Source organism: Triturus cristatus, chromosome 6, assembly GCF_964204655.1.
Source record: "Triturus cristatus chromosome 6, aTriCri1.1, whole genome shotgun sequence".
Classification (NCBI taxonomy): Eukaryota; Metazoa; Chordata; class Amphibia; order Caudata; family Salamandridae; genus Triturus; species Triturus cristatus.
Window position 1 is genome coordinate 1,921,811,041 of NC_140589.1, and position 20,382 is coordinate 1,921,831,422.

General features: G+C 47.9%; 1 protein-coding gene across 1 annotated transcript in view; it reads left to right on the forward strand.

Moving 5' to 3' along the window:
* Positions 1-802: 802 nt before the first annotated feature.
* Positions 803-20,382, forward strand: part of LOC146822477 (uncharacterized) — a 39,126-nt gene continuing 19,546 nt past the window's right edge. Inside the window, exon 1 of the mRNA XM_085613590.1 lies at positions 803-933. The gene's annotated coding sequence lies outside the window, so the exon portion shown is untranslated. The remainder of the gene's footprint in view (positions 934-20,382) is intronic.

A 20,382-nucleotide genomic window follows, 5' to 3' on the forward strand; every position in this document is an offset into this window, starting at 1 on the left:
CTAAGTGCTGCAGCCTGCAACCTCTGAGCGCTACAAAACCCCACCTTCTAGCACTACATTGAGCCTGTATCCACACACACACACTAAGAAAGGCGACAGAAGAAGGGGTGCAGGGGCTGGGAGGGGGCCCTTCCCACGGGGCCCGCGGATGGAGAGCCAGCCCCACAGGTGGGGTGACCAGGTGTCCCGGATTTGCCTGGACAGTCCCGGCTTTTAACCAGCTGTCCTGGCAGATTTTTGCAGTTTTGGCTCATGTTCCGCTTTTTAGAGGGGGTCGCCTGAAACCAGTGAGAAGTGAGATTGGGTGTTCTAAAGTTGTGCTAGTTAGCAGCTGTTAAAAGGAAGTCATTTAATGAACAGGTACGCTGCTGGTTTTAGAAATTACATTTTATTTATTTTCTTAGCGCTTCTTCTGGGTTTCAATGTTGATAAGAGTTGTCATTCTGCGCAGCATTGTTGATGTAAAATTGTAGTCCTATTTTTGCAAAATGTCCCAGTTTTTGGTTCTCAAGATCTGGTCACCCCACCCACAGGGCTTCCCTAGTGGGGGAGCACCAGTCCTCGAGCTGGCACAGTCCAGGTGCTGATGCATCGCTGCTTATGCGGGGGGCATAGAATCTCCTTTCATACCTCCCCCCCCGCACCTCCTCCATCCGTAGCCCTCCAACTCCCCCTCCCTCCCCTCTGTAGAAGAGGGGGGCTGGTCCAGACACATCCTCCTCCCTTGGGGAATGGGCACCGAACCAAGGGGCATAACAGACAGGGTGTTTTGGGACTGCCCCCCATCTGACCACTCCCCCTGGATGACGCACTTCTAACGTCACTGGCAATGGCAGGGCGACCACATAAGTCCTGCATGCCAGACTCCGGCAGGCGAGTTATTTTCATTCGTAGGTGCTGTGTGAGGTCAGCGCGCCGTGTGATCTGCTACAGGTGAGTTATGGGGGGGCAGACACACACCCTCGGATTATTTTCACTCGGCAGTGCTGTGTGAGGTGAGCGCGCCGTGTGATCTGCTGCAGGTGAGTTGTGGTGCTGTGTGAGGTGAGCGCGCCGTGTGATCTGCTGCAGGTGAGTTGTGGTGCTGTGTGAGTTGAGCGCGCCGTGTGATCTGCTGCAGGTGAGTTGTGGTGCTGTGTGAGGTGAGCGCGCCGTGTGATCTGATGCAGGTGAGTCGTGGTGCTGTGTGAGTTGATCGCGCCGTGTGATCTGCTGCAGGTGAGTTGTGGTACTGTGTGAGGTGAGCGCGCCGTGTGATCTGCTGCAGGTGAGTTGTGGGGTGGCAGACACACACCCTCGGATTATTTTCACCCTGTGCTGCACTGGTTGTGCTTCATGCAGTTTTCCGCTGTTTGTTCCAAGCCGAAGTGTAATGTTTTCATTTATGGATGTGGGCACTGGGTACACAACAACTGACCCCTTGAGATTGCCCCCCCTCTCACAGGCGTGCCAGGATCATTCCTCGCACTCTCTCTTGCATTCAATCTGACCGTGTGACCCCTTGTGCCAGTCCGCTTTCCTTCCAGTGAGCGGCATCACGCCCTATTCAACCCCCCCCTTTCATTGGTCTGGCATGAGAGCTGCTGAAAACCGGGGCCCCCACCGAAGCTATTTCTATGCTTTGAACCTCAAAACTATGCGCAAAATACATAAAGAAATATACAAAAAACAATGCAAAATTATGAAATGTTTGACTTGATAAACACGCCAAAAATATATTAAAAATCACATTTTAATGGGAAGGTTGGAACTTTTCAAAATCTGTATTTATTTCTAAAAGGCAAAGCTGTATGCTGGACTAGAAGACCACTCTGTTTCCTTGCTCCTAATTAGGGCTCCCGGTTTTATGGTATTTATTTTTTCGTCATTTCCGTCTGTATTTATCCATATTTATTTTGGATTATGTGGAAAAATGAAGCTGAAGTTAGTATTTTTCCACATTTATTTAACCTATAAATATGCGCTCTTGCTTGCACGTTTGCCAGGTGTCAGTGCTGTGAACACCCGCAGAAGATACATCCGTGCACCTATAGAAAAATATGCACATTTCAGTTTCAACCTTGTGCGTATCTACTGTTGTTAAAGCCTCTTTACTAAAAGTCCTTTTTTTTTTTAACCCCATTTCCTATCAATCCACACATTTATTGCCCAGGCAGTCATGGTAGACAGTATTTAGAATTACTCAAAAATCAACCAATTTCCGTTTTTATCCACACTTAAAAATAAATACAGACGCGAAAGTGAATGTTTTATGTCTATTTATCTGTAAAAATCTGTAAAAACAGAAAACAGGGAGACAGGGAGGCTTACTCATGCTGCATGTTGTCCTTTTGTTGACGCATACCAGTGCTTCACTTGAGACCACCCATACCAGCAGGGTTCTGCTTGCTGTCCTTGTGCTGCTCCCACTAATCAGGCTAAGGAGACAACTTACACTTTAGCCTCCCATTTCATGTTCCCTCACATTTGCACAGAGTTGTATGTTTTTCAATTTTACAATGTTTCTAATATTATTTCATTTCTCACCTGTCAAGGCTCCCATAAATTGTTGTTTAAGGCCCCAGATTAAGACCCATAGATCTATGCCTTTGTGTTAAAGGAATAGACTGTGCGTCTGTGTTTATATCACATCGCTTGTGTTCATTTGCTGTCTTGTTTTTCAGCCTGCATCGTCAGCACTGTGTCTTTGTTTGCTGATCCTTGCGCTCTTGTCGCGGTCTATTCCATATCTATGGTGGTGATGCACTGAGTGTCTCTTAATGTTGCTAGTTTAGCTGTGTCACTGCCCTTGTAGTTGTATGTCTATGTTGCACCGACCCTTTTCTGTGCCTCTGTTGCCTTTGGTGTTGTCCGTGTCCCTGACCCCCTGGTGCAGGCTTTGGCATTCTAAACATGTTCTCGAAAGTCGACCATGGTATGCTTCCCACCTCTCAATGCAGTTATTATGCTATGAGTCATTTCAATTTGAATTTGGAAGCTGTTTAATCCAACATGTTTCATTTTCAGACTATCACATGAATATAGAGTGATCCCTTCACTCTAGATTATTATGGACTCTGTCTCCAGTCCTGAACTTCTCATCTATAAATCATTCATTTTAGGTATGTTAGTCTAATTAGCACAATGGATGCAAAGTAAGACGACAACACCCAGACTCAATTAGGCAGTCACGCAAAATCCAGGACTGGAAAGTGTCCCTAGTGACATAGCGGCGGGTGGACGTTCTACAGGGATAATCTGGTGCGGCGCCCCTGGCTCAGAGTGCGGCGCCCCTGGCTCAGAGTGCGGCGCCCCTGGCTCAGAGTGCGGCGCCCCTGGCTCAGAGTGCGGTGCCCCTGGCTCAGAGTGCGGCGCCCCAGGCTCAGTTATAAGAATAGATGGTAGCAACTGGGAGCCAGAGAGAGGAAGCATTCGCATACCTTGGAAGAGATCAAACGACTGTGGCTGTGAAGTTCTGCAACATTCAAAGCCTGCGGACATTGAACTTCAAGGCACATGCTAATAAAGCATTCTTACCGTCTAATGTGGATCCAGCGACCCTCCTTGAAATGGTCACTCTGTCTTAAGACAGTCATTTGTGTAACTTATGTTAATGCGTTCAGTGCTGATTAGAAGTCTGAAAAGTATGATTCAGCCACGGGCTCAAACAAAAGAAATAACCCCTAAGCTCTACACTTTATTAGGTGTAGTTTGACAGCGTGGCTGTCACTGAATCATGTGTGATCAACAGAAAACAAGCTTCAGAGTACTCTTGAGAGATCGACCTTGGCTCCACCTGCTTTTCGATAAGGGAGTACAGCATCGAGTTGGGCAAATGTGTGGTTTCACTGAAAAAGAGCGCTTGTGTTGCCCTTTCTTGGACATGTAGTGAGTCTCAGTCACAATTCTGTACTGCTAACTCCTTGTCGCTGTTGTGACCATATGGGAATTTTGTACTGAGTTCAATAATGAAATGGAATTCAAGGAGTTGCAGTTGTTTCTCATGATCCCCCCCCCCCCCCATCTCAACTTTTTTACAACTCGGTCTAGTATTTTTTTGTAAACTGTTTTTATTATTTTCACAAACCAAAAGGCAAACATTACATCTTAATGAATTCTCAATGTACCCCATCACTTATCCTTGCCGGCTCAGTTGCCTCGGGTACCTTCCCATTGCAACAACACCTTTATACTTGTTCATACTATTAAAGCTATTCCCATCTGTACCGTATCCTTATATTATAACCGTGTTCCATGCTAGTCTGGTCCTGTTAACAAATACTGAGTAAAATTGCTATGAGACCATTGTACTATAACAAACAACATGCCATTCCCCCCCCCCCCATCCCACCTCCCTACCCCCTCGTTCCACCGGCGTGCGCTGTCTCCTAGGAGCTGAAAAACGAAGAGATAACTCTTTCTGGAATCTGTATCACTGTAGTTGCGGGACAATACAATCTCACCTTCATTTGTGTCATTTTCACTGGTGCATTACAGGGTTATGTCTAGGGATTTCAGGTTGTTCCAGAGGTTTGCGGTACTTCAGTCTGCACTTCTAGGATCAAACTAGTATCAGAGTCTGCCTCGTGCACTTGCAGTGCCGCTACTATGGCCTCCCATGCCCTAGCTGTCTCCAATGCCTTATCATTATTAGCCCGCTTAGCATGTTGTAGCCGGGCTATACTTTCACTCGTTGCCCACTTAATCAATTCTGCTTTCCAACGCTCAAAGTTAGGTCCCTGCCTCGACTTCCAATGTGCAGTAATATCCCTCTTGGCTAACAACAAACCTAGGTCCAAGAACTTACTTGTTACCTTCATTCTAGTTGTATGGGGAAACCAATGCAATAAGCAAGTGCCTATTTCACATTCCACTTGTCGGTCGGTTACTCCGCAAAGCAGGCCAACCACCTCTTCCCAGTACATTCCCACTTGCGGACATTCCCATAACATGTGGTGTAACTCCGCCCCTACCAGATTGCAAGGCGGGCTTTGGGCCGAGTCTGTCTTGAAGTATTGATTAATCTTAGCAGGGGTTAAATACGCGCTGTATAATATAAAGAAATGGACCAACTGGAATCTTACATTCCTGGTATAATTCCACGCCCTCCTAATCAACTGAGCCCATGTTTTCTCAGGTATCTCCGTACCTAGGTCCACTTCCCACTTTCTCTGTAGTTCTCTCAGCGGTTCCATTCCCTCGTTCACCATGCGCCAATAGAGACACTTAATGGCCTTAAAGGTCTCCGCCGCCATCACTACATACTGGCATGCCATGGTCGTTTGCGGTTCCATCAAACCTTCACTCCAGTAACGTTGGATTGCCGCCACCAGGGCAGTGTTCAGCAAATAGTCCCCCTGAGGGAGGCCATATCTGTCCTGAAGTGCCTGATATGGTAACAGGGCCCCATCTTCGTATAAATCTCCCAATACTTGTACACCCATCCTCTCCCACTCGGCCAACGCGTTCCAGTCCCCTCCATGCAGGAGGGCGGTACACATGCCCAAAGGTATCTCTGGGGCGTAAGGGCAGGCAATGCCAGCCCTGCGCTGGCTCCGATTCCAACACAGTCTCAGAGTCCGCTCCTCAATAGATAGTGTCCCGAGGTGCAGCCGCTGCTGAAGTACCACAAAGAACAATACATGGCATGGTATCCATTGGCCCTCAGGACCATCTGGACCCCTGAACTCCTGAGCCACCGCCTGAGTAAGCCATTGCAGTTGGGCTGCCAAATAGTATAATTCGAAATCGGGCACAGCCAAGCCCCCATCAGCTCTCGGGTGCATCAATGTAGCCAATGCTACCCGCCGTCGACCAGAGCCCCTCAAAAAATCCACTGATCATCATCCGGAGCGGTCTGAAAATTGATCCCGGTACCCAAATCAGCAACGTCCGAAAATAGTACAGCAATCGAGGGAGCGCCACCATCTTTAGTAGTGCCACCCGCCCAGCTAGCGAAAGTGGCAGATTACCCCAAAACGCTAGACTGCCCGAAGTCCCCGCACAGCTCTGCCTATATTACCCTCCAACAAATCATCAGATGTATGATAAATATTAGTTCCAAGATAAGGCAGACATCGAGGCTCCCACCTAATACCTGCCACCTGAGCCGGACCCACCTCCGATGGATTCACCGCACACAAACAAGTCTTCGTCCAGCTCACCCCGAGACCCTACCAAATGCGCAGAGCAATGTTGTTGCTCCGTCCAATGCTTCTGCCGTATTGGCCAAAAACATAAGTAAATCGTCCGCATATAATGATATATTTTGCATATCCCCTCGCAAATCTTAACCAAGGTAGTGTTGTCCCAATCTGGCATGTGCCGCCAAGGGCTCAATGGCCAATGCGAACAGTAACGGAGAAAGTGGGCATCCCTGTCACGTTCCCCATCCCACTAAGCAGGAGGAAGAGACCATCATCCCCGTCTGTACCCGAGCCGTTGCCGATCTATAAAGAATCTCTGTCCACCCCACGTATGCCTCCCCAAAACCAAAGGCACGCATAATTTGGAACAGGTAGGGCCATTCCAGGCTGTCAAATACCTTTTCAATATCTATCGAAAGGACTGCCGCGGCAGGGGTCACGCCGTGACCTACCCCCAGTATGCGGAGTAAACGTCTCACATTAGTGGATGTATTTCGAGTAGGGATGAATCCGGCCTGATCATAGTGGACCAGCTGCACCATGTGCGGGAGAAGCCGAGTTGTGAGGATCCTGCTCAATATTTTATAATCAATAGTCAACATGGATAATGGTCTGTAGGCCGACCTACCCATTGGGTCCTTCCGTGACTTCAATAGAGGGATAATAACTGCCTCTCTAGTGGAGGCTGGCAGCCTACCCATCTTCTGTGCTTCCCTAAAAACAGCCAACAGCTTAGGGGGCCAATAAATCAATATATTGCGCATAAAACTCGATAGGCAGCCCATCCGCACCCGGCGTTTTATTACGTGCCATGTGTTTAACCGCCGATCTTATTTCCCCCAAGGAGATCTCCTGTCCTAACACATCTGCCTGCTCCTCTTCTATTCGTGGCAACTCTATATCTTCCAAGAAATCCCCCATACCCTCTCCAGAGACCTGCAATTTGCTCCGGTATAAATCCGTATAGTACTCCATGAACAACCCGTTTATCCCTTGCTGGGTATACACAGATGTTCCCGTTGCTGTGGCCAACTCAAATATGGGTGTGCCCCTAGGGGCCGGGTTGGCCAACCATGCCAGCAGCGTACTCGCTTTATCCCATTCCGCATGTGCCCTCGCCAGGTATGATCTATGATCAAAGCCGCGCAACCACTCTATTTGCGCTGCCAGTGCCTCTCTAGCGTCGGAGGCTTCGCCTTGCACTCCAGGGTTCTCAGGGCGGGCCCTCTCTGCCCTTCACAAATGTTTCTCCACCATCTCTAGATCCTGTAATAATGTCTTCCGCACTCCCACCATTTTAGTAATGCACAATCCCCGCGCCACTACATTAAAAGCATCCCACTCCATTGCCAACGTCGATGCAGTACCCTCATTCTCGAGGAAGTAGTGAGTGATGCCCATCTCAACCTCGGCATGGAAGACCGGATCTTCCAGTGCCTCTGGCCTCAGCCACCAGATCGGGATCACAGGTCTCTCCTGGACCCAGTGCATTTTCAGCAATAACGGGTTATGATCTGAATGTGTTCTCGCAAGACATTCACTGTGCCCCTCTTTTACATGAATGTCTGGGGTGCACAATATCGCATCAAGCCGTACATGCAGGTCATGTAATGCCGAGAAGATAGAATAGTCGCGGTCCCCTGGGTACTTCGCACGCCACGTGTCTACCAGTCCCCATCTATCCTGCCAATCCCGTCTGACTTTAGAAAGTCTATGTATGGGTGCTTCTGGCAAAGGGGGATGGGACCTGTTCATATTGGTGTCTGCTATAGAGTTAAAGTCACCACCCATCATTACCGAACCGATCAAATAGAGCACCAACCTCACAGACAAGTGAGCAAAGAATGCCGCCTGGTCCACATTGGGGGCATATACACTGCACAACGTCACTTCCACCCCATTCAGACGTCCAACCACCACCACAAACCTCCCATCTGGATCCACTAACTGCTGTGTCATCTACTAATCCATATTAGCGTCCCTCTAGCAAAAGCTGAGTATGTTGTATAATAAAGCTGCCCGCTCCACCTACACTGCAACGCCAACCCTTCTGGGCAGTTAATGTGGGTTTCCTGGAGGAAAGCTATTTGTGCTCCCCTATGCACCAAAAAAGCATGTACCTTATGGCGCCTCATCGTATGTATCTCCCGTACATTCCATGTAATGCATTTCAAGTCCGATACCGTCCCCATGTTGTGTTCCAAGCTGCATAAATGTCTGTTAGCTCCTTGTAGACACACCGGTGGCCCTTACATCCCTGAACAAACTCCCACTTCAAAAAACCCCAACCTCCTCCCCTCCCCCCCCCAGAACAGGTCCTAAGATTCTAGCACCCATCCAAACTAACAAATTAATGGCCCCTCTGGTAGCTGCCAGGGAACCACCCGACTAACAAAAATGTGGGAGGCGACCAAGAGCTGAGAGGGTCTTGTCCACAATACGTCCAGTATCCAGTGCCATACCCAATTAGAAAAGAACCCCTAGCCTCTAAAGAGGTGGTCCGGTTTGAGGGAGCCACACTTTCCAAAAGCCCTCTAGTCCTTGTCATCACTACTGACCTCCACACCCATGGGTCAAGAGAGGACCAACCATGTATTGTTCCTCCCAAGAGATCTCTCTGAAAAGTCTTACAACTTTACGCATCGACTAGCCCATCCGCTGTCCCATGTGGCAATTGAACACTTCCCGTGTCCGTGTCATCTGAGTCAGACCCCGACAAGACCTTTTCTGATTCCGTTGCCATCATCGATTCTGCTCCTCTGTCCTGCGATATTTCTGTGACCGCCTGCAACACCACGGATCTTTCCCTCTCTGTTTGAGTCACCGCGGGCCTCTGCGCACCCTGATGGCATCGGCCATCATGCCGCGACCTGCGTGAACGTGGTGCCTCTGCCAGCGACTCTGTGCCGCACCCTGCAGCGCCCGATCCTGCTCTATAAGGCTCCAACCATGTCCAAGCTTCCTCAGGATTATCATGCAAAAATGCTTTACCGTCCATGGTCACCCTTAGGCATGCAGGGAACATCAGAGAGTACTGAATGCCTTCATCACGGAGTGCTTTCTTGACCTCCATAAACGAAGCCCGTCGGCGTGGCACGTCGTACGTATAATCCGGGAGCAGTGTCAAGTTATTATCTACGCTGTAGGGGCCCGAGGAGCAAGCCCTGTTCAGTAACAGGTCCTGTCCTTGTAGTGGAGCAGTCGCGCCACCACTGGTCTGGGCGGTTGACCGGGCGCTGACGGGTGAGCCAGTACTCTGTGTGCTCTTTCCAAGGTGTAGAATGGTGACAGACCCTCAGGGGCAACTTCAGTCCGCAACCAATTTTCCAGATATTCTAACATATTAGCCCCTTCCACTCCTTCCGGCAGCCCCTTCACCCTCACATTATTCCTTCTGTTCCACCCGTCAGCATCCTCGGCTCTCCGCTCCAGAACCTGTAACCGGTGATCGACGTCCCCCATCCGTGCCTCCAGCGCTTTTTGGGCAGGTTCCAGGACCTCCAATGTGGTTTCGGTCTGCTTCACATGGTCAGTCAGCTTTGCGTGGTCCGCTCTAAGGAGGTCCAACCCCTGTGCCACATGAGCTATGTCCTGCTGGAGGGCGTCCCTAGTGTTAGTGATGGCTTTGAGTATTTGATCGACCTGCTGCTGCATCATCCCTTCGGATTGCGGCTCCACACCGCCTTGCTTCCGTTGTTCCGCTGCCTCCTCCCCTAGCTCCTGGGGTGCTCCCCCCCCGCTTCCCTCCTGGTTTCACCATTGGTCACGGTGCTGCAGGTCTCCGACTGCTGCTCAGTCCTCTGAGGTTCCCGTCACTGCATAGGGGCTGGGCATAGGCACCTGTCAACACTTGCTGTAATAGTGGTCCCCACTCTCCAGCGACTTCCTGACCGCTCCCCCGCTCTCTTGTCTGTCCAGTAGCCCCCTGTTCTGCTTGGGTTTTCGGATCAGATAGAACCCGCTCATCAGGGCCTCACTAACCCAGCCAGAACGTTACCGCCTTCCTCTCCCTAGGGCCTATTTACAATAGGTAACCACATATATCTACCACCTAAGGACAGGGAATTCCTACTCATACATACCAAGACCTCTTATAATCGGCGGCCTCGCGATCCCATACGGATCCAGACCTCTCTGCCCATACAACAGTCTCAGCACAAGTGGCGGCCTCGCGATCCCATACGAATCCAGACCTCTCTACCCAGATGGCAGTCTCAGCACAAGTGGCGGCCTCGCGATCCCATACGAATCCAGACCTCTCTACCCAGACGGCAGTCTCAGCACAAGTGGCGGCCTCGCGATCCCATACGAATCCAGACCTCTCTACCCAGACGGCAGTCTCAGCACAAGTGGCGGCCTCGCGATCCCATACGAATCCAGACCTCTCTACCCAGACGGCAGTCTCAGCACAAGTGGCGGCCTCGCGATCCCATACGAATCCAGACCTCTCTACCCAGGCGGCAGTCTCAGCACAAGTGGCGGCCTCGCGATCCCATACAGATCCAGACCTCTCTGCCCATACGACAGTCTCAGCACAAGTGGCGGCCTCGCGATCCCATACGAATCCAGACCTCTCTACCCAGACGGCAGTCTCAGCACAAGTGGCGGCCTCGCGATCCCATACGAATCCAGACCTCTCTACCCAGACGGCAGTCTCAGCACAAGTGGCGGCCTCGTGATCCCATACGAATCCAGACCTCTCTACCCAGACGGCAGTCTCAGCACAAGTGGCGGCCTCGCGATCCCATACGAATCCAGACCTCTCTACCCAGACGGCAGTTCATCCTATGATCATCATAACATACAAGAAGGGAATCAGTCTCACTATTCATCAGACCACACAAGGACTGCCAGTTCGAGCACAGCCTGTTCTTCGGTTCGAGGGGCTCCTCTCTCCCTTATTCAGTTACCACTTACCTGATCAGGGTTAACATCTGTTCATATAGCCGCAGCTGACTAGAAGAATAGGCTACCCTCTCATACAAGAACACGCAGCACATGTTGGTTCACTACAAACTGGGTACTTTATTACTCATTACATACGCAATCACATAACATTACAATATAACACATAACCTGCAAAGAAAAGTGAAAGATTAAGTTGTGCACTCTAATAAGAAAGGGTCGACATCACCTTAGTAGTGTGTAGCCTGCACTCAGTGGTCATCAAGGTTCCCTTCTCGTCTGTGCCTCGGCTCGCCTGGAAGTCACACCTCCGCAGTCACGGATACACGTCTGCACCGCTATGCGCTGTTCCCTTCACCCTTCTTCGAGTCACTGGGACCTCTTCCTTATCGGCTCCTCTCTCCTCTCTGGCTATTCTGCTAGGAGAGTATCTGTCTCTCGGTTTTTCTCCGCCTTCAAGATGGCGTCTGTCTTCCCTGGAATAAGTAGTAGCTTTACTGCTAACGGCTAGATGCCGCCTACGGACTGAACTGAACTGAACTGAACATGTAACTGCCTCAGACTTTCACTAATATAGAGGTGCGTTTCCTCATGGAAAATTCCGGCCCGTAACCTGCCGCCCACCAAATTCTTGTACCTCCCCGTACCAAGGACACGTTCCCAGCCGGCCGGCCTGATGAAGTGTCTTCGGCATGAAGAAAAATACAATCCTTCGATAAGGGCCGGCATGAACCGGTTCTCTCCAAGCGAATAACACCTCATAACTAAAACATTACATTTGACCTAGAAGTATCCCAAGCTGCCGGAGCAGAAAGAAAGATGGAGTCTCTCCCGTTTGAGGCCTACCAGGCCTGAATTCAGCACGGCTCCATGAAATACCCTCACTACAGGACAGGTTATCCCTAATACTAACGAATCTATCCCCTAGGCTATGTGTGCAAGCCCTGATCTATGGGGAAGAGCACAGGATCATGTCGAAGTGCCTAGTAAATAGGCTCCATTCACTACTCTAACCCCTAGACTTGAATGGTAAGAGACTGAAGTCACATTCAATCACCTTTCAACACAAGAAGGCCGGGAAAATCGAGCAGAACATTTCACCCTTGACTTCAGTCTATTATACATTCATTAAACAGAACTAATATCTGTGGAAGAATAATATGAAACAAAACTAACTGATCTATGTCTAGTACCAGCTGTGCAGAATTGAAGAAGTGAAGGAATACACTGAATAAAGCAACAGATAGAAATCAAAATGCCGATAGTAACCAGAATACCTCCTAATATCCGACGTAACATATGCAAATCAGGTAACCAATTAAAGAGCCAGTCAAACCAGCCCTGGTCAATGTGTTTTCTAACTTCTTCTGTCAAGTCATGTAGTTTATCAATGTGAGCTTGAATGGATTTGGTATGATCAGACAAGTTAAAACAACAAAGACCCTCAAAATCAGAACAATCGTGTCCATGTTTAAGCAAAAGATAATCAATGGCCGCTCGATTTTGCAAGATAGCTCTACGTTCACCCTGGGCGTCTAATAGCATGTCCGACAGGACTGTAGAAGTATGATTAATGGATTTCACCATCCAGCAGGCCATTTTCCCAATAGATTTGGCATTATAAACTGCCAAAGCAGGAACACCAATAATTGAAATAGCCAGGCTAAGGTATTCAGACTTGGAATAGACATGCAAAGATGAGTCACAATCCTCCTGTAACCTCACTGTATCTCGAATCACACGAGAGTTGGCATTCGGATGTGATGAAAACATTAACAAGCTCAGTCTAGTAATGGCACAAGGGCCTCCAGAAATATTTGCGGGGATATATGGCCAGGAAGTATTACCACATGAGAAAAGCCATTCGGCAGGTAGTAACATCGTGCGATAATGACTGGGGGTAACTACCAAACTCTTGCAAGTCATGTTATTCTGAACAGAAGTACATGTTTTCGGTGTCCTTTGAAGGCACAAAGTTCGTTCATGAGCGGTGAATGAAGTGGCACCTTTCAATCTTAAACGCATACATTCTGAAATCGCACTAGGATCACAAGTAAGGAAAAAACACAAATCACCCTGTGTGATATTATAGGTAACTATTTGGGACTGGATGGGGGGTATCGGGTCTGACAGTACAGTACACAAGGGGCAATACTCATGGGTAGCAAAATCGCCCAGAAGAACATTGGGGCGAGCATTCGATATATTGAAAATATGAGTCAAAGTCTCCAATGAAGCTGGGACAGCAACTAAACAAGTCGCTAGAATGTCAGTCACCGATCTCATCGGTGTCAAGCAGAAATGAGGGGCTTTAGTCACTCGTTTTGCTAACGTAGTCCAAAAGTTCGACGACGAATCCCACGCAGCGAAGGAACGCGACACTCGGGTTCTCAACTCAGCCCGGGTTGATGGGATCCCTCCTCTCTCGTCGTACCAGCCCAAAAGGAGTCCAACGCCGACACATCCTGCAGCAACAGTCCAAAGAATGATCTGAAAGAGAATCAAATACAGGCATTATTCATTCTCGTAAGTAACATTTGTCAGCCGGGACTGCTTCCCAGCTATCTTTCCCTGGTCTCATAACTAAAATGGTGTTGTCTTGACCGGTTGCAATAACCTCTGCTTGTTCAGGGGGATTCTTAGGCGACTGCACCCAAACTCTGGCCCCAGGATTATCTGTGGAGCCAAAACCTTTCTGGCCTCGTACAGTTAGCAACGTTGGGGCAGTGCCTTTTGTGATCTCACCACTGAAAACAGGCATTATTAGCAATTGAGCCACTCGGTCAGTTTGATGTATCAGTAAGTCAACCTCACTGCTATTCAGCAGGAGCACCTTAATCTCTCCCTGATAATCACTGTCAATGATTCCTCCAAGCACCTGAACGCCTTTTACAGCCAGCCCCGACCTAGGGGCGATTAATCCGAAATTCCCAGTTGGTATATGAACACCAACACCAGTTTCAATGATGACTCGATCCTTGCTTTTTATAACGGTGTCATCCATGGCATGCAAGTCTAAACCTGCCGACCCTGGGGTCACTCCACATGGAGCCAAAGCTCCGGGAGTAATTTCCCAGTACATCACAGTCTCTCTGATTTCATTGGGCTTAGAATCAACATTCGGAGGAAACAAACGCATAAGTGGGGATTCAGCATTTAGAAAAGGACGGTTATTCAAAATCAATAGCGCTTGAGGCAAAAAGTCTCGCCAATTCTTATACTTGTCATCTGTTAATTTACGTAACTGATCTTTCAGCAAGCCATTCAACCTCTCCACAAGACCCGAGGCCTGTGGATAATATGGTATATGAAACACCCATTCAATATTATTTTCCACACAGAATTCCTGTACCAATCTTCCACGAAAATGTGATGCATTATCAGATTGAATTTGGAATGGCACACCATAATACATCATAATCAATTCCAATGTTTTAATAGTATTCAATTGGGTAGCTTGCTTACAGGGAAGGGCCACCAGTAGGCCACTGTATGCATCAACAATAGTGCAAACATATTGACAATTCTTACTCATAGGAAGTGGACCGATGTAATCAATCTGCCAAATTTGAGCGGGCAATTTCCCGCGATGTAAATGACCTTTAACAATTTGGGGCACTTTGCGCTGCCTGATATGCTGACAAATGGGACAATGTAGAATAACATTTTTAATTAAATCTAGGGGAATATAAATTCCTCGATCAGCAGCCCAGTGGCTTTCTCTCCAAAGTGTCCTGCTTTCTGGTGGGCCCATTTAGCCAATCCCGCAATATCAGAATCTTGCCTGTCCACCACTGCCTCTGCAATTTTAGATTTCTCATCTGCAATGTTATGAAAGAATTTGTCAAGAGAGTCTTTGGATACCATCTGCTCAAATTTCCCCATTTCAGTTGTGAGGCCATTGCCGGTCTCCTGGTCGGACCACTTTCCCATATTTTTCTCATGGGATATTAAGCGTTCTTCGTGACTGGCCAGCTGCCATACCCACCTCCCCCCCTCCGACCTCTAGGAAAATGGACCCTGGGCAGCTTAGTAGCTTTCTGGCAGCCTCGCGGCCGTCCCTTCAAGGGGACCTGGAGGAAAATGTGTCTAGGTTTGCAGATTGGATCTCTGACTCGGTTTGTGCTCCAAGCCTTGGTTTACCCCTGAGTTGAAGACTCTGAAACATGCTTGTAAAGTATTGGAGAGAGCATGGTGCTCCAGTGGTTATTGTTCCATTGCCAAACACGCTCTTAGAGCCAAACAAAAACTCTACTATGCAGCTATTGCAGTGGCCAAAGGCCAGCATTACTCCACACGCATTGACCGGGCCAATAACAATTTGAAAGAAAATTTTGCAATCGTGCAGAGTTTCTTGGCCCTCAGCGTCCAGGCTAATGTGGCGCCAGCCTCGGAGACCTGGTGTAACACCGTGGCGAAATTTTTCAGGGACAAAATAATTAGTATACAAAGTACTTTTTCGACTATTTCCAGGAAGCTTATAGTCGCCCCGTTAGGAAAGCTGATGTCAGAATCTGCCTCCATTTCTTTCCACGTTTAGGCCTGTCGATCTGCCCAGCTCTCTCAGAATCCTTAAGGCACTAAAGTCGGGCTCATCTAGTGACCCGTGTGCGGCCAGGCTTCTGTCCGAAGTGGCGGAAACTATTAATCCAGAGGTGAATCTAATGGTTAACACGTCGCTTCCGAGGCGTTCGTTCCAATGTCGTTCGCAGGCGCTGATTCTTCCCCTTCTCAAGAATCAGCAGCTTGACCCTCTGTTACCTGATACCGCCCTATCTTTCTTTTGCCAAGCTTGGCTAAGGTCTGCGAGAAGGTGGTCATGTCTCAACTTACCATCTATGTAGAGGCTTCAGGCCTGCTTCATACGGCGCAATCCGGTTTTCGTGCCTCGGATAGTACGGAGTCAGCATTGTTAGAGGTGACAGAGGCGATCCGGGAGTGTCTCGATGCCGGCGGGAGAGCAGCCTTGGTTATGCTAGACCTCTCGGCGGCATTCGACACTGTGCCCCACCTCCTGCTCCTTGATAGTCTATCAGAAATAGGTATTTCTGGATCGGCTCTGCAGTGGATCAGGTCCTTCTTGGAAGGCCGGTCGCAGCAGGTCTGGCTCCCCCCGTGTGCCTCCGTGCCTATGCAGGTGACAACCGGCGTTCCGCAGGGGTCATCACTTAGCCCCCTTCTTTTTAACATCTATGTGACTCTGCTGGTCTATCTCGCGGAGTCATTAGTGGCCAAAGTGATGGCATACGCTGATGATACTCTTTTGTTATCCTGGAGTAAGGAGGATGACTCTGTCGTGGCTGCGCAACACTGTCTGTCTTCTGTCTTTCACTGGATTGCGAATGCACAGCTGCAGTGTAACGAAGGAAAATCTGAGCTGCTCTTGTATGGCTCTTTATCTGCTGATTTCAGAGAGAGGCTTTGGCCTCTCGGTTTTCCCCGGCCCATTGCGGGAAAAAGTGCCGTAAAAAATCTCGCGTCTGTTTCGATGACAAATTTGAACTTTTAGACACAAGTGAAGAAGTTGGCAGGGACCTGCTTTGGCACTTTGAAAATCCTGAGGAAGTTTCTTCCCCTTCTGCCTAGAAGTGCCAAAGAAACTGTGGTCCGTGCCCTGATCTTGTCCCGCTTGGACTATGCCAATGCCCTTCTGGTTGGTAGTCGGGGTTTTCTTGCCAAGAAATTGCAAGTACTCCAAAACTCGGCAGCCAGACTGCTATTGGGTCTGTCCTCTAGGCATAGTGTACGCACCCACCTGCGCACCTTGCATTGGCTCCCAGTTGAATCTAGTCTAAAATTCAAAATGCTGTCCATCGCTCATCAGGCCCTCTACGGCTTAGGCCCTATTTATCTTCAGAAGAGATTTGTGTTCTATAAACCAGGGAAACAGTTGCGCTCGTTCGCTCAGCTGCAGATTCAGACCCCCAGGTTCAATCTCCAAAGGCTCGGTGGGAGCTCCTTTGTTCAGAAAGCTGGTCTGGCCTGGAACATGTTGCCCCTGGCCCTCCAGGGCACCCAGGATCCATTGCTTTTTAAGACAAAACTAAAAACGCTGCTCTTTAGCTTTTTATCTGTGTGCCGGGACACTCTTTGAGTAGTCGTGCGCTGTAGAAATTAAATATAACATAACAAAATAAGATTTACAGTCCCTCTTTCACATAAAATAGATGTCTGCTACAGCTTCATTTTCTTTTTCTTGTGTGAGTTTGCTTGAAGGGAGGGTGGGTGTAGTTTCTCTTGCCTGTCAGTTGCATGAATTCAGAGGAGGTCGCATGCAGTCACTGCTGGCTCGGCCTTGCATGTAAAGATGGAATTAATCTCCGCGGTGCTTCCTTTTTTGGTTTATAGCTATAATGGAGGATAATTAACTAAGTATCTCAGGTCTCCAGGGTTCATCTCTGCAGTTTATTTTTCTGCTTTTATTTTCTGCGCTATTACTTGGCCCGAGGCAACAATTGTCTCATTTTTTTGTATTAACCTAATTGTAGCAGGGAGACTTATAGTGTGCACTCTGTAAACATGTGGACAGGCTACTCTCTGTGTTGCTTCTCGTTTAAATGTTATGTTTGGCTTGGTGTACGTGTGGGAAACATGGCACGCATCTGACGCTTAGGGCAGTATTTTATTAAAAATCAAGTATTAAAAGAACTGGGGTGGGGATATCTTATTGGAGGTTGAGCGTCTGCTGTGGCGCATTCCTGCAGCGTCACTCAGATCTGTGTTTACGCGGAGCTTCCAGTAATGGGTTGTCTGTCTGTCTCATGTTGCGCTGCTGGTACCCTCACCTCACATTCATATGTGGGTCAGAGGGGCATCTGTTCGTTGTCATGAGACTCGTGCGTCCATGGCAGGAATTCCAAGGCACGTCACTCATTCTTCCAGACTAAGATGCTGCTTGTTGACATCATTCTCCAGCATTTCACTCCCTCGAGGGCCTTCACTGACCTTCCACATGACACATTCTAAACATGCGCAGAAATGCAAACCTGCACTGGGTCATTTTCGGATTCCTTTTCTTTGCATAAACCAGTATATTTCAAAATCTAAGTATTTTTAGTGTGTGTGTTTTATTTTTCACTTACACTGGTAGCTCCTCCCAGTGGTAGTAAACACTGACAAAACAAGACACACACCACTGTGAGGACTGAGTTTTTAGGTCGAGCTTGGGCAGTGCATGTGCTGGTCTGTGAGGCATGCTGTATTCGAGAATAGACACGAAACCCTGCCCACTGTCTACCCATATTTGTCATTGGCTTGTGTCAATGTTCTTCGTACATGCTGACTTCTGATTTGTTAACAGGCTTGTTTGTCTCTCCTTAGTACCGCCTTGTCTTCGTTTGTAACCTCCCATGTGGACTTACTTTTACTTCTGTTGTTACATTGTATGTCTTATTTAGTCTGTAAACACTACTTTAATGAGTTGCTCATACTACAGGCACGACATGCTTTCCTGCAACATTCGCTGCACCATGCGCTCTTTCACTTTCCAAGCAGCCCGGGATAATGGTGGCCTCTTCTTTGAAATGAAATAGGTCTCACATTTACAAGAATTTGAGCTATTGGCATTTTAAATGACAGTGCCTTTTATTTATGTGTTAATTATCAAAACAGATAAATAAAAGGCACTGTCATTTACAATGCTAATAGCTTAAACTCTCGCAAATGTGTTACCTATTGCATAGGGTTGTACAACGGTACAATGCTGATAAATATATTGCCTGCATTTTTTTTACTGCGATTATGCATTTTCATCGCATTCCAATACCCCGCATTGTTTTTATATTTAGACCGCCCACTCCCCTAACTTACCTTAAATTTGTGGTATTGGTATGCGATGTAAATGTATAATCGTGGTAAAAAATGTGCGCTAAAAAAGTGCGAGGCAAATGCATGAGATTTATTTACCTCATTGTAAAGGCGTTTTCCCATTGCATTGTAAATGCTTATTTAATTTGAGCAGCACCGCCGCTTCAGCTGGGATAACGGCAGAGTTGTGCAAACCCAGTGAGAGCTACGTGTGCAGCTTCAAGGAGGAGCGTGAGTAAACATTGAATGAGTCTCGGCCAGAGAGTTAAAGCAGGGAAGGAACCTTGTGAGTAAACATTGAATGAGTCTTTTCCAGAGAGCTACAGCAGGGCAGGAATCTTGTGAGTAAACATTGAATGATGCTTGCCAGAGAGCTACGGCAGGGATAAACCTTGCTCCAACTCACCAGTGAGCCGGCGGCAGGTTGAAAAGATGTCTAGACATCAGCTGCTCCTGCAGGTCCGATGGACAGCAGATGAGTATACTGTGTGCGCTCGGTCTGCCTGCACTGACTTCCCACTGGGCTCGTCTGGCTGCAGTTTGGGGGCCAGGGCTCCAGGCACATGGTCCCCTCTCCATTCCAAGCCCATCAAAGGGTGGGATGTGCTCGCATCCCGCTCCCCTGAGCCGTGCAGTTATCTGGAGGCTGTGAACGGCTGTTAAAAGCCTGACTGGCTTGGGCAGTCAAGTGTGAAAATACCAAGCGCTGTTCCCAAAAAATGTAATTTCCCTCGTCATAAAATGCACGGGAGAAATGGCGAGATTGAACCGCAAATAAATGCAGGGTGGCATCGAAACACGATCCATGTTTTTTTGTGCTTAATTTGAAAAACCTTGGGGACTTTGTAAAAATGGTCCCCTTTTGAATGCACGCGCAGATGTGACTTTTTCTATTGCAGAAAAAAAACTCAGCACAACATATGTTTGAATTTACAGACTGTTTTCCGCATGTTCTTACACTTTAAAAAATGTTCCATTACCTCTCGTTGTGTGATTACGCCCTTACTCATTCCTTAATCTGTCCCTCCGAGAATAAAAAACAACCATGACGTCTTTAATTCTCAGTCATGTGATGAAAGTACATTCTCCCACAAGCATAAAAATTCTCATAATCTTTATTTTACGGCACGGACATCTGTAGATTTGGCTAATGTGAATTTTGGTTAGCTAAAAGAAAACAGATGCTGAGTTTAATCACATATTTATTTTGTATAATGTGCATAGAATGTAATTATCTTTTGTAAAATAAGTGTTATTCTCAAACAGTTGAATTCCTATTTTAGACTTTGAATTGACACGTTGCCCGCGCTCCGAGACTGAGGAATTCAGAATTGTGGTAAACGTGTGCTATTTATAAGTTATCCCGTTCATACATCCAAATATCACTCTAATGTTGTAATACTACATCCAATAAATATTGCACCCTGCGGTATCACATTTTTTGGGGTACGAAGGAAGCATTTCTCCTCTGCTTTTAATATTTTTAGGAGTTCCCCATAGGGTTGTTGGAGAGAGGCGTTGGCTGCACTCTTGTGACGCAGACGCT